This window comes from Heptranchias perlo, chromosome 2 (genome assembly GCF_035084215.1).
Source record: "Heptranchias perlo isolate sHepPer1 chromosome 2, sHepPer1.hap1, whole genome shotgun sequence".
Lineage (NCBI taxonomy): Eukaryota > Metazoa > Chordata > Chondrichthyes > Hexanchiformes > Hexanchidae > Heptranchias > Heptranchias perlo.
In genome coordinates, this window is record NC_090326.1 from 67,610,087 (window position 1) to 67,629,641 (window position 19,555).

The window sequence follows — 19,555 nt, forward strand, 5'->3', positions numbered from 1 at the left end:
CTTATATGTTTCAATAAGATCGCCTCTCATTCTTCTGAACTCCAATGAGTAGAGTCCCAATCTGCTCAACCTCTCCTCATATGTCCGCCCCCTCATCCCTGGGATTAACCGAGTGAACCTTCTTCTTTGTACTGCCTCGAGAGCAAGTATGTCTTTTCTTAAGTTTGGACACCAAAACTGTATGCAGTATTCCAGGTGCGGTCTCACCAATACCTTATATAACTGCAGCAATACCTCCCTGTTTTTATATTCTATCCCCCTAGCAATAAAAGCCAACATTCCTTTGGCCTTCTTGATCACCGTTGGACTTCTCGTCCTTGTTTTCAAATCACTCCATCGTCCTGCACCTCCCAACACCACTCTCCCCCTCCCACCACCTCCCCACCCCCTCCTTGTGTCTCTGCATGAATCCTCCAGCTCCTCTAATACTGGATGAGTACTCAACCTTCACTTTCTCTGTTCCTCAGTTGGCGGCAGTTCATTCAAACACTACGCTCCTGTATATCCTCCTTACTTTCAAAAACCAACCTCAAAATCACTGCCATTGACTGCTTTCAGTTCCCCATCCTAATCTCTCTATTTCTTTCCCCTTTCCCCATGCTCCTTGCCCACCTTATTCTTTTTCTTCTTAATGTAAAACACTCTGAGGCATCTTCCTGCACATGAAGAATGTTGTATTAATACAACTTGTTGATATTGTTAAAATACCCAGCACCTGAAAAGAGACAAAACGTGTTAATGTTTCAGGTGTAGACCTTCATCAGACTGGAAACAAAAGGGAATCCATACATTTCATGTCCATTTGTATGTTGCTGCACTGCATGAAATGATTTTCAGTTCATAGAAGCGGATGCTTAGTGTGTTATGTCTTTTCTACAGTAGGACTTCTGCAAAAATGATTTCCTGTCATTTTAATGATGAGCTGATCAAAGAGACCCAGCGTGGAATTGTGAAAGGTAGGTCGTGACTGACTAATCTAGTTGAATTTTTTGACGCGTTCACTAACATGGTGGATACAGGAGTGTCTATGGATGTTGTCTATATGGACTTTCAGAAGGCATTTGATCATTTGGTACGACATAAGAGATTATTAGCAAAAATTAAAGTGCATGGAATTAGAGATAACCTTGTGATATGGATTGGTAATTGGTTGGGAGGTAAGAGACAGAGAGTAGGGATAAAGGGAGCGTTCATTGATTGGCAGGATATGGTAAGTGGTGTTCACTAGGGTTCTCTACTGGGGCCTCAGTGACTGGAATCAAGGAATAGAAAGTTGTATAACCAAGTTTGCAGATGACATTAAGACGGGAGGCACAGTAACTTGTGTAGACGGAAGCAAAAGTTACGAAGGGACATAGATAGATTACGTGAGTGAGCAAAACTATGACAAATGGATTTCAATGTGAGGAAGTGTGAGGTCATCCCCTTTGAACCCGAGAAAGACAAATCAGAATAATTTCTTAATGGTGAGAGACTAGAAGCTGTGGAGAAGCAAAGTGATTTAGGTGTCCATGTACACAAGTCACTAAAAGTTAGTGCACAGGTACGAAAAGCAATCAAATAGGGAGTTGGAATATAAAGGGAAGGAAGTTAAACTTCAGTTGTACAGATCTTTGATCAGACCCCATCTGGAGCATGCATTCAGTTTTGGGCACTGAACCTCAACAACAATTTGCATTTATACAGCGCCTTAAGGTAGTAAAAATGATATGGAGAAAAGGCAGGTAGATGGAGTTGAGGTACAGATCTGCCATGATCTAATAAAATTGGCATATCAAGCTATAGGGGCTGAATGGCCTACTCCTGTTCCTATGTTCCTAAAAGCAGGATTACGAGAAATGTGCAAAGGGACTGCTTAAACACTGGATTTACGAATCAGCATTATTTTAATATGGTAGTAACTCACTTAAAATAAATGGGTTACATTAACATCAAAATAATGCTGATCGGAAAATTTAGACTCGAGTGTCAACATTAATAAACTTTTGAAAAAAAAATTCTTCAAAGAATTATGATTATCACAACATTCATTTTTGCTATCTTTTGACGTATTTTGTTTAAGCAGTGAGTACTGATGACAGCACTGGAGGAAGGGGTCAGTGATTTGGATAATATTACCCTTTGTTTAGTAAACAAAAAGGATGTTGGATTCATTTGCAAATCTGTCTGAATGCTCCTTGAGTTTTATTCCTTAAGCGAGGTATAATATGGCTGAACTCCAGACCCTGGATTGTTCTGAATCCACCTGAAATCCTTGGCCTGAGAGCTGCACCACTTCAAAGACATGCGGACGAACAGGCAGTATGTACTGCTGAATTCCACAAACGCTGCCACTGCTCCTTTAATTGCTTGTAGTCTCCTGCAGTCAGTTTGACTTTCTATTGAGCATTTTTTATAGGATTTATTTGGTGCACTGTTCCTGCATTAGCGAAAAAATTTAAATTAAAAATACAGGGAAATATCTACCTTTTTTGGATTTTTGTCAAATTTTGTCGTATAACGCTCCTGTGAACTGCTTTGGGATGTTTTTACTATGTTAAAGGCTCTATATAAATGCAGGTTGTTCTTGTTCTTGTTGTTGTTGGAAGCATGATATGGACTCACGCATTGTGTATGCTTGTATGGGGATATTTTCCCCACTCTTATATTTGGGGTCGGAATAGAAGCAGCAGCCAAGTTAAGCTGTGTAAATAAATAAAAGCATGGAAGAGAGAGATAGCTATGGGGGGGCTGCAGCTGTCAGATGCAGCAATGGGTTTTTTTTCTCCCTTCTGGTTCAAGGCAGCAGTACAAATGAAAAGTTTCTCTTGAACCAGCAGGGAAAGGGATGTTCAACGTCTTGCTCCCATTTGCTACATCATGAATTTGTCATCCTTTGTGAACACTAATCAAACTATTATAGAGCTGAGGTAGTCACTCGAGCATTTGTAATGAAATGCTGGAAATCTGAAATAAAAACAGAAAAATGCTGGAAATGCACAGCAGGTTAGTCAGCATCTGAAAGAGAAAGATAGGTTAATATTTCAGATGTGACTCTTCATCAGAACTGATTTAGCAAAAACAGTCACAAACAAGAAGGAAAAGGGACAATACTGACAGTGTACAGACAAATTAACAGATATTTATTTCATGACTGACATAAGTGGAAGAGAATTTGCAATAAATCAAACAGCAGAGATAAAAAGAGAATCTAAAAGTTAGAAACTTGAAATAAAAATTTAAAAATCGTGGAAATACACAGGTTCTCAGTTATCATCTGAAAGCAAAAGACAGGTTAACATTTTGGGTAGAACTAGTGTTGACCGGAGGTCACCGGTTACGGTTATTGGCTTAGTACAAAGAGGAGAAGAGTCAATTCTCTCTTAACTCTCAATTCGCTTTATTCACGTTGTTAGATCATATACGCATGGTTAGATATAGACATGCAGTTTGCACCAGGTTATACAGTTTTATACCCAAACGAGGATCTAAATGCACACCCACTAGGTTTCTCTGACACTCCCTGAGTGGTCACAGAATATAAAGGCTAATACCCGAAAAGGAGAGCTGATGCTGGCCAGGCGTTCCGTTCTCTCTCTCTCTTTCAACGTCGTCTCGACGTCCCTGACGTAGGTTCTTCCACTTCCACAATGGTTGGTCTCCGGAGTCTTCGCTCTGGCTCCACGCCCGAGATTCTTCATTCTTATTCCGAATCTTATCTCTTCAAGCTGTGCTGTCTCTCCCGTTGGTTTAGGCTTGCTTGCCTAGTCCGTGTCTTCTCCTCATTGGCTCTGTCCCAAGGACTTAGGTAGCATTACCTCATTACTCCTTTTCTAAATAAGGACTTGTGTCTTATCACATCTCCTTTGTCTTTCACGAAACTTAACTAATTCAAACCGGTTCCAGCCAGCTCAGCCCAGCGACTGAACTCAGGTTACTTCAGTTCAAAAGTTGCTTTTGCCTGTGTGTCAGTAGTTTGGAATAAACTCAGTAGTTTCTGCAACCCCTGGCCAACACTAGTTTCAGGGTGCAAACTGATACATTAACCTAATGTAATCTTTTAGATGCCGATGCATTTCCAGCATTTTCTATTTTTCTTTCAAATATAATACAATTTAAATCATGCACATGAATTCAGTTTCCTTGCGCTGCTAGGCTCAGTGGGGATGAAATTGGCCTTCGCCAGTAGTGCAAAATGGGTTCATAGCGAATCGGCAGCCCATTTTACACCGTGTCCGATTCTCTTTTGCATTGAATTCAGTGTATTCCATAAAAAACTATGAACTAAACAAAATTCTCAGCCACAGTTCTTATGTGGTTAATCCATATCACATCATAAATTCAGATTGAATAGGAAATAGCAGAGCCTATGAGAATAAAGCCATAGATACAATGGTGGAAATTTTAACTACCCCTGCCCGGTGGTGAGAGGGTAGTTAAAATGGAGTTGGAGACTGGAGCTGGCCTCCTGACCTGATCCCACCAACTGCAATTTTAAATTGCAGGTGCCAAGGGCACCCACCTGAAGCCAGTGGCGTCCTTCTTTAAATATGCATAACAGGTCCCAATGATGTCATCAGGACCCAGCTGCCATTTTAACATTGGCCTGAGTGTGGAAGTGGCTTCGGCTTTGCTGACAGGTTGAAGCTAATGGCAGGAAGATCAGCAGAAGAGGACACCAGGTGAGTTCTTGTCTTTCCTTTGTGCTCCTCTGAGCCCCACAAGGGAAGTGTAGGCCTCCCATGCCTGGACTAAATGGAATAGATTCAGAACAGATCTAGCAGCTCAAAACTGGGCATCCATGAGGCGCTGTGGGCCATCAGCAGCAGCAGAATTGTATTCCACCACAATCTGTAACCTCATGGCCCGGCATATTCCTCACTCTACCATCACCAACAAGCCAGGGGATCAACCCTGGTTCAATGAGGAATGTAGAAGAGCATGCCAGGAGCAGCACCAGGCGTAACTAAAAATGAGGTGCCAACCTGGTGAAGCTACAACTCAGTACTACATGCATGCTAAACAGCGGAAGCAACATGCTATAGACAGAGCTAAGCGATTCCACAACCAACGGATCAGATCAAAGCTCTGCAGTCCTGCCACATCCGGTCGTGAATGGTGGTCGACAATTAAACAACTAACGGGAGGAGCAGGCTCTGCAAACATCCCCATCCTCAATGATGGCGGAGTCCAGCACGTGAGTGCAAAAGACAAGGCTGAAGCCTTTGCAACCATCTTCAGCCAGAAGTGCCGAGTGGATGATCCATCTCGGCCTCCTCCCAATATCCCCACCATCACAGAAGCCAGTCTTCGGCCAATTCGATTCACTCCACGTGATATCAAGAAACGGCTGAGTGCACTGGATACAGCAAAGGCTATGGGCCCCGACAACATCCCAGCTGTAGTGCTGAAGACTTGTGCTCCAGAACTAGCTGCGCCTCTAGCCAAGCTGTTCCAGTACAGCTACAACACTGGCATCTACCCGACAATGTGGAAAATTGCCCAGGTATGTCCTGTCCACAAAAAGCAGGACAAATCCAATCCGGCCAATTACCGCCCCATCAGTCTACTCTCAATCATCCGCAAAGTGATGGAAGGTGTCATCGACAGCGCTATCAAGCGGCACTTACTCACCAATAACCTGCTCACCGATGCTCAGTTTGGGTTCCGCCAGGACCACTCGGCTCCAGACCTCATTACAGCCTTGGTCCAAACATGGACAAAAGAGCTGAATTCCAGAGGTGAGGTGAGAGTGACTGCCCTTGACATCAAGGCAGCATTTGACCGAGTGTGGCACCAAGGAGCCCTAGTAAAATTGAAGTCAATGGGAATCAGGGGGAAAACTCTCCAGTGGCTGGAGTCATACCGAGCACAAAGGAAGATGGTAGAAGTGGTTGTTGGAGGCCAATCATCTCAGCCCCAGGACATTGCTGCAGGAGTTCCTCAGGGCAGTGTCCTAGGCCCAACCATCTTCAGCTGCTTCATCAATGACCTTCCCTCCATCATAAGCTCAGAAATGAGGATGTTCGCTGATGACTGCACAGTGTTCAGTTCCATTCACAACCCCCCAAATAATGAAGCAGTCCGAGCCCGCATGCAGCAAGACCTGGACAACATCCAGGCTTGGGCTCATAAGTGGCAAGTAACATTCGCGCCAGATAAGTGCCAGGCAATGACCATCTCCAACAAGAGAGAGTCTAACCACCTCCCCCTGACATTCAACGGCATTACCATCACCGAATCCCCCACCATCAACATCCTGGGGGTCACCATTGACCAGAAACTTAACTGGACCAGCCATATAAATACTGTGGCTACGAGAGCAGGTCAGAGGCTGGGTATTCTGCGGCGAGTGACTCACATCCTGACTCCCCAAAGCCTTTCCACCATCTACAAGGCACAAGTCAGGAGTGTGATGGAATACTCTCCACTTGCTTGGATGAGTGCAGTTCCAACAACACTCAAGAAGCTCGACACCATCCAAGATAAAGCAGCCCGCTTGATTGGCACCCCATCCACCACACCAAACATTCACTCCCTTCACCACCGGCGCACTTTGGCTGCAGTGTGTACCATCCACAGGATGCACTGCAGCAACTCCCCAAGGCTTCTTCGACAGCACCTCCCAAACCCGCGACCTCTACCAACTAGAAGGACAAGAGCAGCAGGCACATGGGAACAACACCACCTGCACATTCCCCTCCAAGTCACACACCATCCCGACTTGGAAATATATCGCCATTCCTTCATTGTCGCTGGGTCAAAATCCTGGAACTCCCTTCCTAACAGCACTGTGGGAGAACCGTCACCACACGGACTGCAGCGGTTCAAGAAGGCGGCTCACCACCACCTTCTCGAGGGCAATTAGGGATGGGCAATAAATGCTGGCCTCGCCAGCGACGCCCACATCCCGTGAACGAATAAAAAAAAACCCGCCTCCCTTCCCAAAACACTGGATACCTTGGAGCCCCCATCCCCCTCCCATCCAGACACTTATATTGGTCCAGTCGGCGGTCTCCGAGACACTCGATTTTAACGGCCGGACAGTCGCTTCCCACCAACTTCTTGGTTATTTTGGTCGGGAAATCGGTCAGTGTCATGTTAATGAGGCTTGGCCAATAAAATTGGCTGGGCCTCCCCCTGCTGCTCCCAGATAGGCCAGCCGGGAGTTAAAACTCCCCCCTCCCCATGTCTGATTGCAACCATCTTCAGCCAGAAGTGCCGAGTGGATAATCCATCTCAGCCTCCTCCCGATATCCCCACCATCACGGAAGCCAGTCTTCGGCCAATTCGATTCACTCCATGTGATATCAAGAAACGGCTGAGTGCACTGGATACAGCAAAGGCTATGGGCCCCGACAACATCCCAGCTGTAGTGCTGAAGACTTGTGCTCCAGAACTAGCTGCGCCTCTAGCCAAGCTGTTCCAGTACAGCTACAACACTGGCATCCACCCGACAATGTGGAAAATTGCCCAGGTATGTCCTGTCCACAAAAAGCAGGACAAATCCAATCCGGCCAATTATCCCCTATCAGTCTACTCTCAATCATCAGCAAAGTGATGGAAGGTGTCGTCGACAGTGCTATCAAGCGGCACTTACTCACCAATAACCTGCTCACCGATGCTCAGTTTGGGTTCCGCCAGGACCACTCGGCTCCAGACCTCATTACAGCCTTGGTCCAAACATGGACAAAAGAGCTGAATTGCAGAGGTGAGGTGAGAGTGACTGCCCTTGACATCAAGGCAGCATTTGACCGAGTGTGGCACCAAGGAGCCCTAGTAAAATTGAAGTCAATGGGAATCAGGGGGAAAACTCTCCAGTGGCTGGAGTCATACCTAGCACAAAGGAAGATGGTAGTGGTTGTTGGAGGCCAAGCATCTCAGCCCCAGGGCATTGCTGCAGGAGTTCCTCAGGGCAGTGTCCTAGGCCCAACCATCTTCAGCTGCTTCATCAATGACCTTCCCTCCATCATAAGCTCAGAAATGGGGATGTTCGCTGATGACTGCACAGTGTTCAGTTCCATTCGCATCCCCTCAGATAATGATGCAGTCCGAGCCCGCATGCAGCAAGACCTGGACAACATCCAGGCTTGGGCTCATAAGTGGCAAGTAACATTCGCGCCAGATAAGTGCCAGGCAATGACCATCTCCAACAAGAGAGAGTCTAACCACCTCCCCTTGACATTCAACGGCATTACCATCGCCGAATCCCCCACCATCAACATCCTGGGGGTCACCATTGACCAGAAACTTAACTGGACCAGCCATATAAATACTGTGGCTACGAGAGCAGGTCAGAGGCTGGGTATTCTGCGGCGAGTGACTCACCTCCTGACTCCCCAAAGTCTTTCCACCATCTCCAAGGCACAAGTCAGGAGTGTGATGGAATACTCTCCACTTGCCTGGACGAGTGCAGCTCCAACAACACTCAAGAAGCTCGACACCATCCAAGATAAAGCAGCCCGCTTGATTGGCACCCCATCCACCACCCTAAACATTCACTTCCTTCACCACCGGCGCACTGTGGCTGCAGTGTGCACCATCCACAGGATGCACTGCAGCAACTCGCCAAGGCTTCTTCGACAGCACCTCCCAAACCCACGACCTCTACCACCTAGAAGGACAAGGGCAGCAGGCGCATGGGAACAACACCACCTGCACGTTCCCCTCCAAGTCACACACCATCCCGACTTGGAAATATATCGCCATTCCTTCATTGTCGCTGGGTCAAAATCCTGGAACTCCCTTCCGAACAGCACTGTGGGAGAACCGTCACCAGACGGACTGCAGCGGTTCAAGAAGGCGGCTCACCACCACCTTCTCAAGGGCAATTAGGGATGGGCAATAAATGCCGGCCTTGCCAGCGACGCCCACATCCCGTGAACGAATAAAAAAAAAGGTACCTCTATCAGGTCTACCAACTCTCCTACGTTTGGTGGGAATCTCATATGCGAGATTATGATCTCACACCCTCCCATCTGAGCATTCTTATTTCCCATGTGTTTTGCCTATGACAGTAGTTCCTGGCATTTCTTTTAATTTCTGTTACTATAAAATTTGAGAAAGTAATTGAAGGCAGGGAGGCAGCAGGAGGGTGTCAGGGCTATCTGAGGATTCATAGTGGTAGTGAAAGCTCCCCATTAAAACCAAAAGGATTGAAGTTATGTCACTATAAGCAAATGAGTGCTCAGTGCATTTTGGATAATCACCTCCATCAAAGTATCGGAGAGAGGAATGCATTAAGTACTTGTCTGTTAACAGTAATTTCTGGTCCATAGTTTTAATAGAGGGCTTTCACTACCACTGTAGTTGCTGGGACAGACCCACCTCCATTGTTATCTCTTGCTATCCTTCACTCTCCAGCCAGCAATTGTGAAAAAAAAATCTTGTAAATTCCACAGTCACTTTGGCTGTGAAAAGAGACATAGAGAAAGAGAGAAATGTAGAGAAAGAGAACAGGGAAAGGAGGATAAGAGAGACAGGAAAGATGGAAAATATAGTAATCCCACGTGACCATTCCTTGCAGCTCATTTGATGGTTTCCCTGCTTTTAACCATGTTATGTTTTTGGCATAAGTCCACACCTCAGCTTATCCCTGAATATCTCACAAGTCGGATTTATCCAATGTTGACAGCTCTGCTAGAACAGGTTTAGAAAGCATGGAGATGGGTTATGTGGCTCCTGGGTATAGCTGAATGAAAGAGAATCAAATGTCAGCTTTAATAACTATTACAATAGGCTTACAACGTTTTTGAAACATTTTAGCAGCTCCGAAACAATTATGAACAAATAGCTTGCAATGAGTAACAGCCCACCATGCTGACACCATGCTGTCTGAGTTCATGGTTGAATTTTCACAAACACACAAACAACTCTTGTGACAAAAGCCTGGCACCAATCATAAGGCCTAAAACAAAATCTGGTAGAGATAATTTTTTAGCAACTTGCTTTATGAAGTGCTCTGAAGATGGTGATTTTCTGCTATTTTACTGCAAAAGTGCTGCAGTTAAGCCTTATCCAAGATGAAACTGTCTCTGCTATGAAACTAAAAGAAAAAAGAAAGACTTGCATTTATATAGCACCTTTCACAACCTTAGGACATCCCAAAGTGCTTTTCAGCCAATGAAGTACTTTTTTGAAGTGTAGTCACTGTTGTATTGTAGGAAACGCGGCAACAAATTTGCACACAGCAAGGTCCCACAAACAGCAATGAGATAATGACAAGGTAATCTGTTTTAGTGACGTTGGTTGAGGGATAAATGTTGGCCAAGACACTGGGAGAACTTCACAGCTCTTCTTCAAAAAGTGCCATGGGATCTTTTATGTCCACCTGAGAGGGCAGACAGGGCTTTGGTTTTTATCGTCTCACCTGAAAGACGGCACCTCCAACAGTACAGCACTTCATCAGTACTGCACTAAAGTGTCCACCTAGATTGTGACTCGGAAATTGTGCTGAGTGGCAAATGGACGTCGCCAGCCTCGTAAGTAACTAACTCACCCACAAACCTTTTGTGGGCTTCTGAGCGCCAACTTGCTTCAGTGGAGACCTGCAAGAAGTGCAGTGGTCTTTCCTGGGCTTTTTGCATGAGTCCTTTTTGCAGAATTGCTTAATCATATAGAGTAAGAATAGGTTAAATTGGTCAACGCCAGTAACGCAAAACAGGCGATAATGTATCGGCCGCCTGTTTTGCACCTCGCCCGGATTTCTTTACCATTGACTTCAGGCTTGGTGTAAAACAGGCTGCTGATTCACTATTAGCCCGTTTTGCACTGACCAATTTTACCTCCAGAAAGTCCCCAGTTCAATCCCTGGGCTGCGCAGAATTAGCTGATCCCAGCTGTGGTAGTGATATGGCTGCTGCAACTATCCTCAGTGCTCCTTGGCTAGGGTGGGGCAAAAATCAGAAATGGTTTCCGCTTCTGATTGCTGTCAAGCTTGGCTTTAATGCACCTCCTCCTCTTTCCCTCGTCTCTTGATGGTTGGATAGCCTATCAGTGCTCAGTGTCTAGGCACACACATTAAGAGTGGCCACTTGGATAATAGCTCTATCGTCACCACTGGTTGCAGACCTGATCCGAAGACCACCATATGCAAGCAAAGAATGACCAGTTAAGCACTGCTCCCCTTTCAGGAATTCGAAGTATGAGACATCGGCTCCTTAATGGTCACCATTATAAATATCAGAGGCCAGTGAGGAATTCTCCACGTTTGTGTTTGAATATGCATGTGTGGTACTCTGCCTTCTTTCAGAGATGAAAGCAGATAGTATAACTGCTCCCAGCCATTTGCATTGCTGTTGAAATATTGCACCTTCTGGTGTAGTATAATTGGGACATTAGTTAGAGTGCATTCACTTCACTTTCTCATAAACAGGTGCATGCTCTATGTAATAATTTAATCCTCACAAAGTATTTTTCTACTTTTTGCAACCATCAAGTTGAAGGATGTCAATGTTGAGAAACAGGGGGCTTTTCCACTTTTTGGGAGTGATTTTCATTTTGGCTGGATTTCGGGCTTATGTCACTCATCTAAAGTACTTGCCATCTTGAGGGCCGGGCTCCATTTGCTTACTACTGGTGAGCTGCGAATGCAGAACCAGCCTGAAGTACTTGACACAGAGCCAAGCTGGAAGGTTTATCTTAAGGGAGGGGGAGGTAATCACAGGGGTCACATTGAAAGTCTGGCAGTGGGCTGGAAGATTTTTAAAAACCCGGAAACTTACATGGTTTTGGAGTGGCCTTCAGGGATCCCTTTAAGGACCACTAGTTAGGCACCTAGGTACTAACGGGTCGAGCATGTGTGGTACACACTCAGCCCATCGGTACCTCAAAATTGCATTGGGTCCTATGTACACCATAGGACCTCAATTACTATATTATAAGTACACTCCCAATTAAAACAGATGGGTGCCTAGGCTGTCCATGCAGAGGCCCCAACAAAATCCCAGCAGAGAAAACCAGAGCAGTAATGAGGAGATAAGTGTTTCGCCTTAACTTTGGGGCACGACCACCCTGTTCCCGCCAGGCAGAGGCCCTCAAAATCAGGGTCTGTGTGTCCAGTATTAGCATGGAGTATTCTCAGCAAAGCTAAAATGCAGAATAAAGCTCCTGCTGCACTGGTTCCATCCACATGTCAACCATCAATATTTTAAGTCGACAGTCAAGGTATCAACCAATGTATCAGCTTGTCAGAATTTCACAAGTAAATTCAGCTGTTTTACTGTGATTGGAGGTGGTTAGTATCATCCAATCATATCATTTGGTAGGTGGGACTTGAACCTGTTAGAACCAATCAGGTCATTTAGAAGGCAGGATTGAAGCAGTTAGAACCAATGAGATTGCTTGGAGGACCTGGCTAGAGGCGATCAGAACAAAACATTGGTTGGAGGGTGGAACTGGAGGTTGTCAGAACCAATCAATCCGATCTGCGTTCCATACTAAATTGGGACCTGCCCCCCTACCCATGCTTTAACTCTGCCCTGTCAGGGGCTGGAATTTCTAGCCTGTTATATAAAACAAATAAACTGTTATAAAAAAACAGCTTTTAAAAACTTTTCAACTTTCTAGGCATTCTTGGCTGTTGCCTTACATGCAGTTTTGTTTTCTTCAAGACTGGGTGCATCTGCTTTTTAAGATAAGGAGGATGTTTTCTAGCATGAATACATTAACTGGCTTCATTGGAATATTTGTGTCACTGCACTTGCAGAATTCCCATAGTTTGGAAATAAAACAGGGAGTGGGGCTGGAAGGGTGATCAATTTTACTTAATTTTTTTAAAAAGTGAAATATTTAGGATTTTACTAAAGTGTACTACTGCAATGTGTGATGCAGATTGTTGGTCTGTTTGTGTGTGAACTGTATAGCCCAGTTATGTTCTGTAACCTTGACAACTATTTTCAGTTTATGGTGGAGATCCCTTTGTTACCATTTAATATACTGAGGAGCGAGCTGTGCCATTAGAGCTGCACTGTTCACATCCACAGGGAAATGTAAGGAGTGCCATTAATAATCAGTAGACAGTATAAATAGATTGGAAACCCCAGACCAGAGGCAGTCAGTTAGATCCACATGAGAGCACAAAATTCAGCTCCCTATGCCTATTCCTGAAAAACAAGTTTTGTACATTTAGTTTTTTATTGGCTTCAGTGGGTAATGATTTTTATTTTCAGTAAAAGAAAATAAACCTTTTTGGTAGGGTCAAAAGAACAATACAGGCTAGAAAAAGCAGATCTAATCTAGTGCTGCAAGTGCTACGTACTGTTTAAAGAGCTAAACATTGGAATGGTTAACAGCTATATTTCAAGCAAAAAATAGAAATGATTTGGTAGTTGGGGAAAATTGGAGTAGAAGAATAAGAATTCTGTTTCTCATACCAAGCCCCAAATTGAAATGGCACTGTCATCAGCTTGCCAGCAGTGAAAGTTTGAGATCAGCTTCAAACTGCATGATTTCTAAATCTATGGATGGTCGAATATAGTCAAATCTGTTTTCAGCACCAAGTCCAATCTCAGAATACCTTTACTGAAGAAGGGTGATACTTCAGGTGATAAGGAAGTGTTTTTGGTCCACATTCACTGAAAAGTCATCTGAAATCCAGGTTTTGTGATAAAAATTCCATCAAAGTGAATAAGCCAATCTGTTCAATCACAAACAGGTGCAAGAAACTTAAGCATATCCTTAAAAAACAAACCACTGGCCCAATTGCACAGGAGACCAAGTTGTCAAAGTTGTTTCTAGTGAAGCAGCTGCTCCCCTGGCTTGGCCATTGCATATTTTATGAAATCTATGTGTATTGCCTATGTGTACACTATAGTTTGGAAAATCAAATGCACTTTGGCCCAGAAGCATTAACAAAATCAGTACCTGAAAATGCTGATGCACAAAGGCAAATTAGAGACCTGCCCATGCATATTCCTGTGCCATTCTTTATCAGATTATAATTGTACTTGCTGTAATTGCTAGCTGTACTTAAAGTAGATAAGTCACCCAGTCCGAATAGGATGCATCCTAGGTTGCTGAGGGAAGTAAGGGTGGAAATTGCAGAGGTACTGGCCATAATCTTCCAAACATCTTTAGATACAGGGGTGGTGCCAGAGGACTGGAGAATTGCAAATATTACACCCTTGTTCAAAAAAATGTGTAAGGATCAATGTAGCAACTATAGGCCAGTCAGTTTAACTGCAGTGGTGGGGAAACCTGTAGAAACGATAATCCGGGACAAAATTAACAGTCACTGGGACGAGTGTCGGTTGATCAGGGAAAGCCAGCATAGATTTGTTAAAGGCAAATCCTGTTTAACTAACTTCATTTAGTTTTTCGCTGAGGTAACAGAGAAGGTAGATGAGGGCAATGCAGTTGATGTTGTGTATATGGACTTTCAAAAGACATTGAGATTGAGGCCCATGGAATAAAGGGGGCAGTAGCAACATCGATACAGAATTGGCTAAGTGACAGGAAACAGAGGGTAGTGGTGAACGGTTGTTTTTCGGACTGGAGGGAGGTGTACAGTGGTGTTCCCCAGGGATCGGTGCTGGGACCATTGCTTTTCTTGATATATATTAATGACTTGGACTTGGGTGCACAGGGCACAATTTCAAAATTTGCAGATGACGCAAAACTTGGAAGTGTAGTGAACAGTGAGGAGGATAGTGATAGACTTTAAGAGGATATAGACAGGCTGGTGGCATGGGGTGGACACGTGGCAGATGAAATATAACGCAGAAAAATGCGAAGTGATACATTTCGGGAGGAAGAACAAGGAGAGGCAATACAAACTAGAGGGCACAATTCTAAAAGGGGTACAGGAACAGAGAGATCTGGGGGTATACATGCACAAATCATTGAAGGTGGCAGGGCAGGTTGAGAAAGCGATTAAAAAAGCATGTGGGATCCTAGGCTTTATAAATAGAGGCACAGAGTACAAAAGTAAGGAAGTCATGATGAACCTTTATAAAACACTGGTTCACCCACAACTGGAGTATTATGTCCAGTTCTGGGCACAGCACTTTAGGAAAGATGTGAAGGCCTTAGAGAGGGTGCAGAAGAGATTTACAGGAATTATTCCAGGGATGAGGGACTTCAGTTATGTGGATGGAGTGGAGAAGCTGGAGTTGTTCGCCTTGGAACAGAGAAGGTTGTGAGGAGATTTGATAGAGGTATTCAAAATCATGAAGGGTCTAGACAGAGTAGATAGAGAGAAACTGTTCCCATTGGCGGAAGGGTCAAGAACCAGGGGGCATAGATTTAAGGTGATTGGCAAAAGAACCAAAGGTGACATGTGGAATAAATTTTTTACACAGCGAGTGGTTAGGACTGGAATGCACTGCCCGAGGGGGTGGTGGAGGCGGATTCAATCGTGGCCTTCAAAAGGGAGCTGGATAAGTACTTGAAAGGAAAAATTTTGCAGGGCTATGGGGTAGGGCGGGGGAGTGGGACTAGCTGCATTGCTCTTGCATAGAGCTAGTGCAGACTCGATGGGCTGAATGGCCTCCTTCCTTGCTCTAACCATTCTATGATTCTATGATATTGACCAGAAACTTAACTGGTCCAGTCACATAAATACTGTGGCTACAAGAGCAGGTCAGAGGCTGGGTATTCTGTGGTGTGTGACTCACCTCCTGACTCCCCAAAGCTTTTGTACCATCTACAAGGCACAAGTCAGAAGTGTGATGGAATACTCTCCACTAACCTGGATGAGTGCAGCTCCAATAACACTCAAGGAGCTCGACACCATCCAGGACAAAGCAGCCCACTTGATTGGCACCCCATCCACCACCCTAAACATTCACTCCCTTCACCACTGGCGCACCGTGGCTGCAGTGTGTACCATCTACAGGGTGCACTGCAGCAACTCGCCAAGGCTTCTTTGACAGCACCTCCCAAACCCGCGACCTCTACCACCTAGAAGGACAAGGGCAGCAGGCACATGGGAACAACATCACCTGCAATTTCCCCTCCAAGTCACTCACTATCCCGACTTGGAAATATATCGCCGTTCCTTCATCGTCGCTGGGACAAAATCCTGGAACTCCCTTCCTAACAGCACTGTGGGAGAACCTTCACCACACGGACTGCAGCGGTTCAAGAAGACAGCTCATCACCACCTTCTCAAGGGCAATTAGGGATGGGCAATAAATGCTGGCCTTGCCAGCGCGCCCACATACCATGAACGAATAAAAAAAATGATAACTTTTTCGTATATCCATACAGACAACACAAAATGTAAGTAAGAGTAGCAGAAATAAAACAAAAACATGTTAATTTTACATTACCCAATGATGTGATAACCAATCTCATTAATAGTATAATACAAATGTTTATTTTCCTTACTAAAAGATCTGAATAGCTCACTCATACATGAAATATATAGTCATTGAACATTAAATTTGATATCTTGTGTATTTATTAGAAAGCCTTTTATTTAGTTACTATCACAGAGATTTTGTTTATTTGAAGCTTTTGCTGTGGCAGACTTTCCCATCCGGAGTACAGCTGCTCCTTGGGTTTTCTCCTCTCATGCTCATGTTCGTGTCTCAACACATTTTCGTTACACGTTCACAGATGAGTCTGAACAGAATAGCGATGATTGTGTCACTGTACTGTTTGATTTCATTTTTGCCAAACAAAAGCAGATTGTGCAGCTGTTGGCTTTGAGGGGATTTTGCACCTTGCCAGTCACATGACTCTATTTTCCCACATTTCAAGCTGGCCTAGCTGTATCTTGAACCTGAAAACTATATCCTCCCTAATAAGAGAGAGAGACACAGAAAATATATTCTGAACAAATTACCTAATAAATTGGCAGTGACAAAATCACTACATAATTGCGCAACCCCTTCATGAATGATAGCCCAATCTGAACTTGGGGCATTAGTGTGGCGTGCGAGGGCCGGCACGGGAGGGAAACGCCCATAATGACGAGGCCCCAGGTCTTTTTGACTTCAGGGCCTCGTTGTCTTGTAAGAGGCAGGACTTTCTCCCTGAATCCGGTGGGAATGACAAGGTGGCCGGTGGGAAGAAGTCCGATTTCGCGCAGCTAGAGGCCGCCACTGGGAACCCGAGGGAACTGTCCCCAGCACTGAGTCAAGTGGTCAGGAAGGGTTCCAAAGGTGATCGCGGTTAGGGGAGGGGAGGGGAGGGGGAAGGGAAACCCGGGGCAGGGAAGCCCTGCTCCTCTGGGCGCCACAAGGAAAAGTTTAAAAAATGAAAACTTTAAACTTACCTGTGCCTCGTCTGGTCCCAATCCTGTCTGTTGGCAGGTTTCACTGGCGGGCCCGGCACTGAGTGTTTCTGTCACGATCGGCAGTTAACATTGCGTCGGGGTCAAACTGACGTCACTTTTTCCTGAGGTGAATTTTTGGTGTATAGAATCATAGAAAATTTACAGCACAGAAGGAGGCCATTTGGCCCATTGTGTCTGCATGGCCGAAAATGAGCCACCCAGCCGAATCCCACTTTCCAGCACTTGGTCAATAGCCTTGTAGGTCACGGCACTTCAGGTGCACATCCAGGTACTTTTTAAATGAGTTGAGGTTTCTGTCTCTACCACCCTTTCAGGCAGTGAGTTCCAGGCCCCCACCATCCTCTGGGTGAAAAACCTTTTCCTCAGTTCCCCTCTAATCCTTCTACCAATCACTTTAAATCTATGCCACCTGGTTATTGACTTCTCTGCTAAGGGAAATAGGTCCTTCCTATCTACTCTATCTAGGCCCCTCATAATTTAGTGCACCTCAATTAAATCACCCCTCAGCCTCCTCTGTTCTAAAGAGAACAACCCCAGCCTATCCAATCTTTCCTCATAGCTAAAATTCTTCAGTTCTGGCAACATCCTCATAAATCTCGCCTGTATCCTCTCTAGTGCAATTACATCCTTCCTGTAATGTGGTGACCAGAACTGTAAGCAGTACTCAAGCTGTGACCTAATCAGTGTTTTATACAGTTCTAGTATAACCTCCCTGCTCTTATATTCTATGCCTCAGCTAATAAAGGAAAGTATTCCATATGCCTTCTTAACCACCTTATCTACCTGTCCTGCTACCTTCAGGGATCTGTGGTCATATACACTCCAAGGTCCCTCACTTCCTCTACACCTCTCAGTATCCTCCCATTTATTGTGTACTCCCTTGCCTTGTTTGCCTTCCCCAAATGCATTACCTCACACTTCTCCAGATTGAATTCCATTTGCCACCTTTCTGCCCACCTGACCAGTCCATTGATATCTTCCTGCAGTCTACAGCTTTCCTCCTCAATATCAACCACACGGCCAATTTTTGTATCATCTGCAAACTTCTTAATTATGCCCCCTACATTTAAGTCCAAATCATTAATACATACCACAAAAAGCAAGGGACCAAGTACTGAGCCTTGCGGAACCCCACTGGTATGGATGACTTTGTTTTGTCTGATCCCTGGGGCCCGATTTTACCAGGGGTGCGGGTTCTCAGCGGGTGGTCAGTCGGGCTCGTGAAAAACGCGCCGTCCGAATTGAGTGCGTTGCGCGCGCGATCGCGGCATAATTGAGGCAATTAGCCGGCAGGTACGGGTTCCCCGCGTCGCAGCTGCGTGCTGGCGGCCTGCGCATGCGCATTGACGTCTGAGCGATGGTGGAGCTCTATTTAAAGGGGCAGTCCACCAAAGCCCCTCCAGCCACAACCTAGAGTCCATGCAGGATGGAGGAGCGCAGGGGTAAGGCTGCTCCCCGATTCACGGACCACGCCCTCCAGGTGCTGCTGGACGGGGTCCGTATGAGGAGGGAGACGCTGTTCCCCACCGATGGAAGGAGGTGCCCTGGCAGCGCCACCAAGAGGGCATGGGAGGAGGTGGTGTCGGAGGTCACAAGCAGGGGCAACACCACCCGGACTTGGATTCAGTGCCGGAAGAGATTCAATGACCTCACCAGGTCCGGGAAAGTGAGTACACTAACGCACTCTGCGTCACTCCGTCTTCCACATCACCTCAAACACCTCACAACCCCATCTCCACTGACAGCACTGCGCTCCCGCACCAATCCTCACAGCCACCCAACTATCATCCTCACAGTGCCTGCACGTACCCACCGTCCCTGTCCCCACTCGACCACTACCACACACCCCAATCCCCATACAATGGGATGGCCACGTGGCACACGCATCCTCCCATCCATCTGCCACACGCTCAACCCACTCACACCAATGCTTGAAGCGTCTCACATCGCATTCATCACTCAATAACGTTTTTGTGTTTTGCCCTCACAGGAGAAGAGGTGCAAGAACGCACGCGATAGGGCACGCACCGGAGGGGGCCCGCCACACGAGGTGGCTCTGACAGACGCTGAGGTCGAGGCGTTGGAGATCAGCCACACGCTACATTGCCTGTCCATGGCAGATGGCGAGGCTGGTTCTGGCGAAATGGCCGGTAAGGGAAAGCTGGCACTCAGCAGTCATGAGCGCGAATGATCTTAGCATCACATGGCATATGCCGCACCGCCACATTTGGTCACATGCCTGATATTTCCCTCTGTTCTCTTGCAGGGCCGTCTGCAATCGACGTTTCCGTTGAGGGCGATTCCTCAGAGGACATGCCCATCTCTGAGGGTGCA

General features: G+C 45.7%; 1 long non-coding RNA gene across 1 annotated transcript in view; it reads left to right on the plus strand.

Moving 5' to 3' along the window:
- Window positions 1-871: 871 nt before the first annotated feature.
- LOC137333709 (uncharacterized) overlaps window positions 872-19,555 on the plus strand; it is a 38,794-nt gene continuing 20,110 nt past the window's right edge. Inside the window, exon 1 of the long non-coding RNA XR_010965970.1 lies at window positions 872-956. This is a non-coding gene — a long non-coding RNA (uncharacterized lncRNA). The remainder of the gene's footprint in view (window positions 957-19,555) is intronic.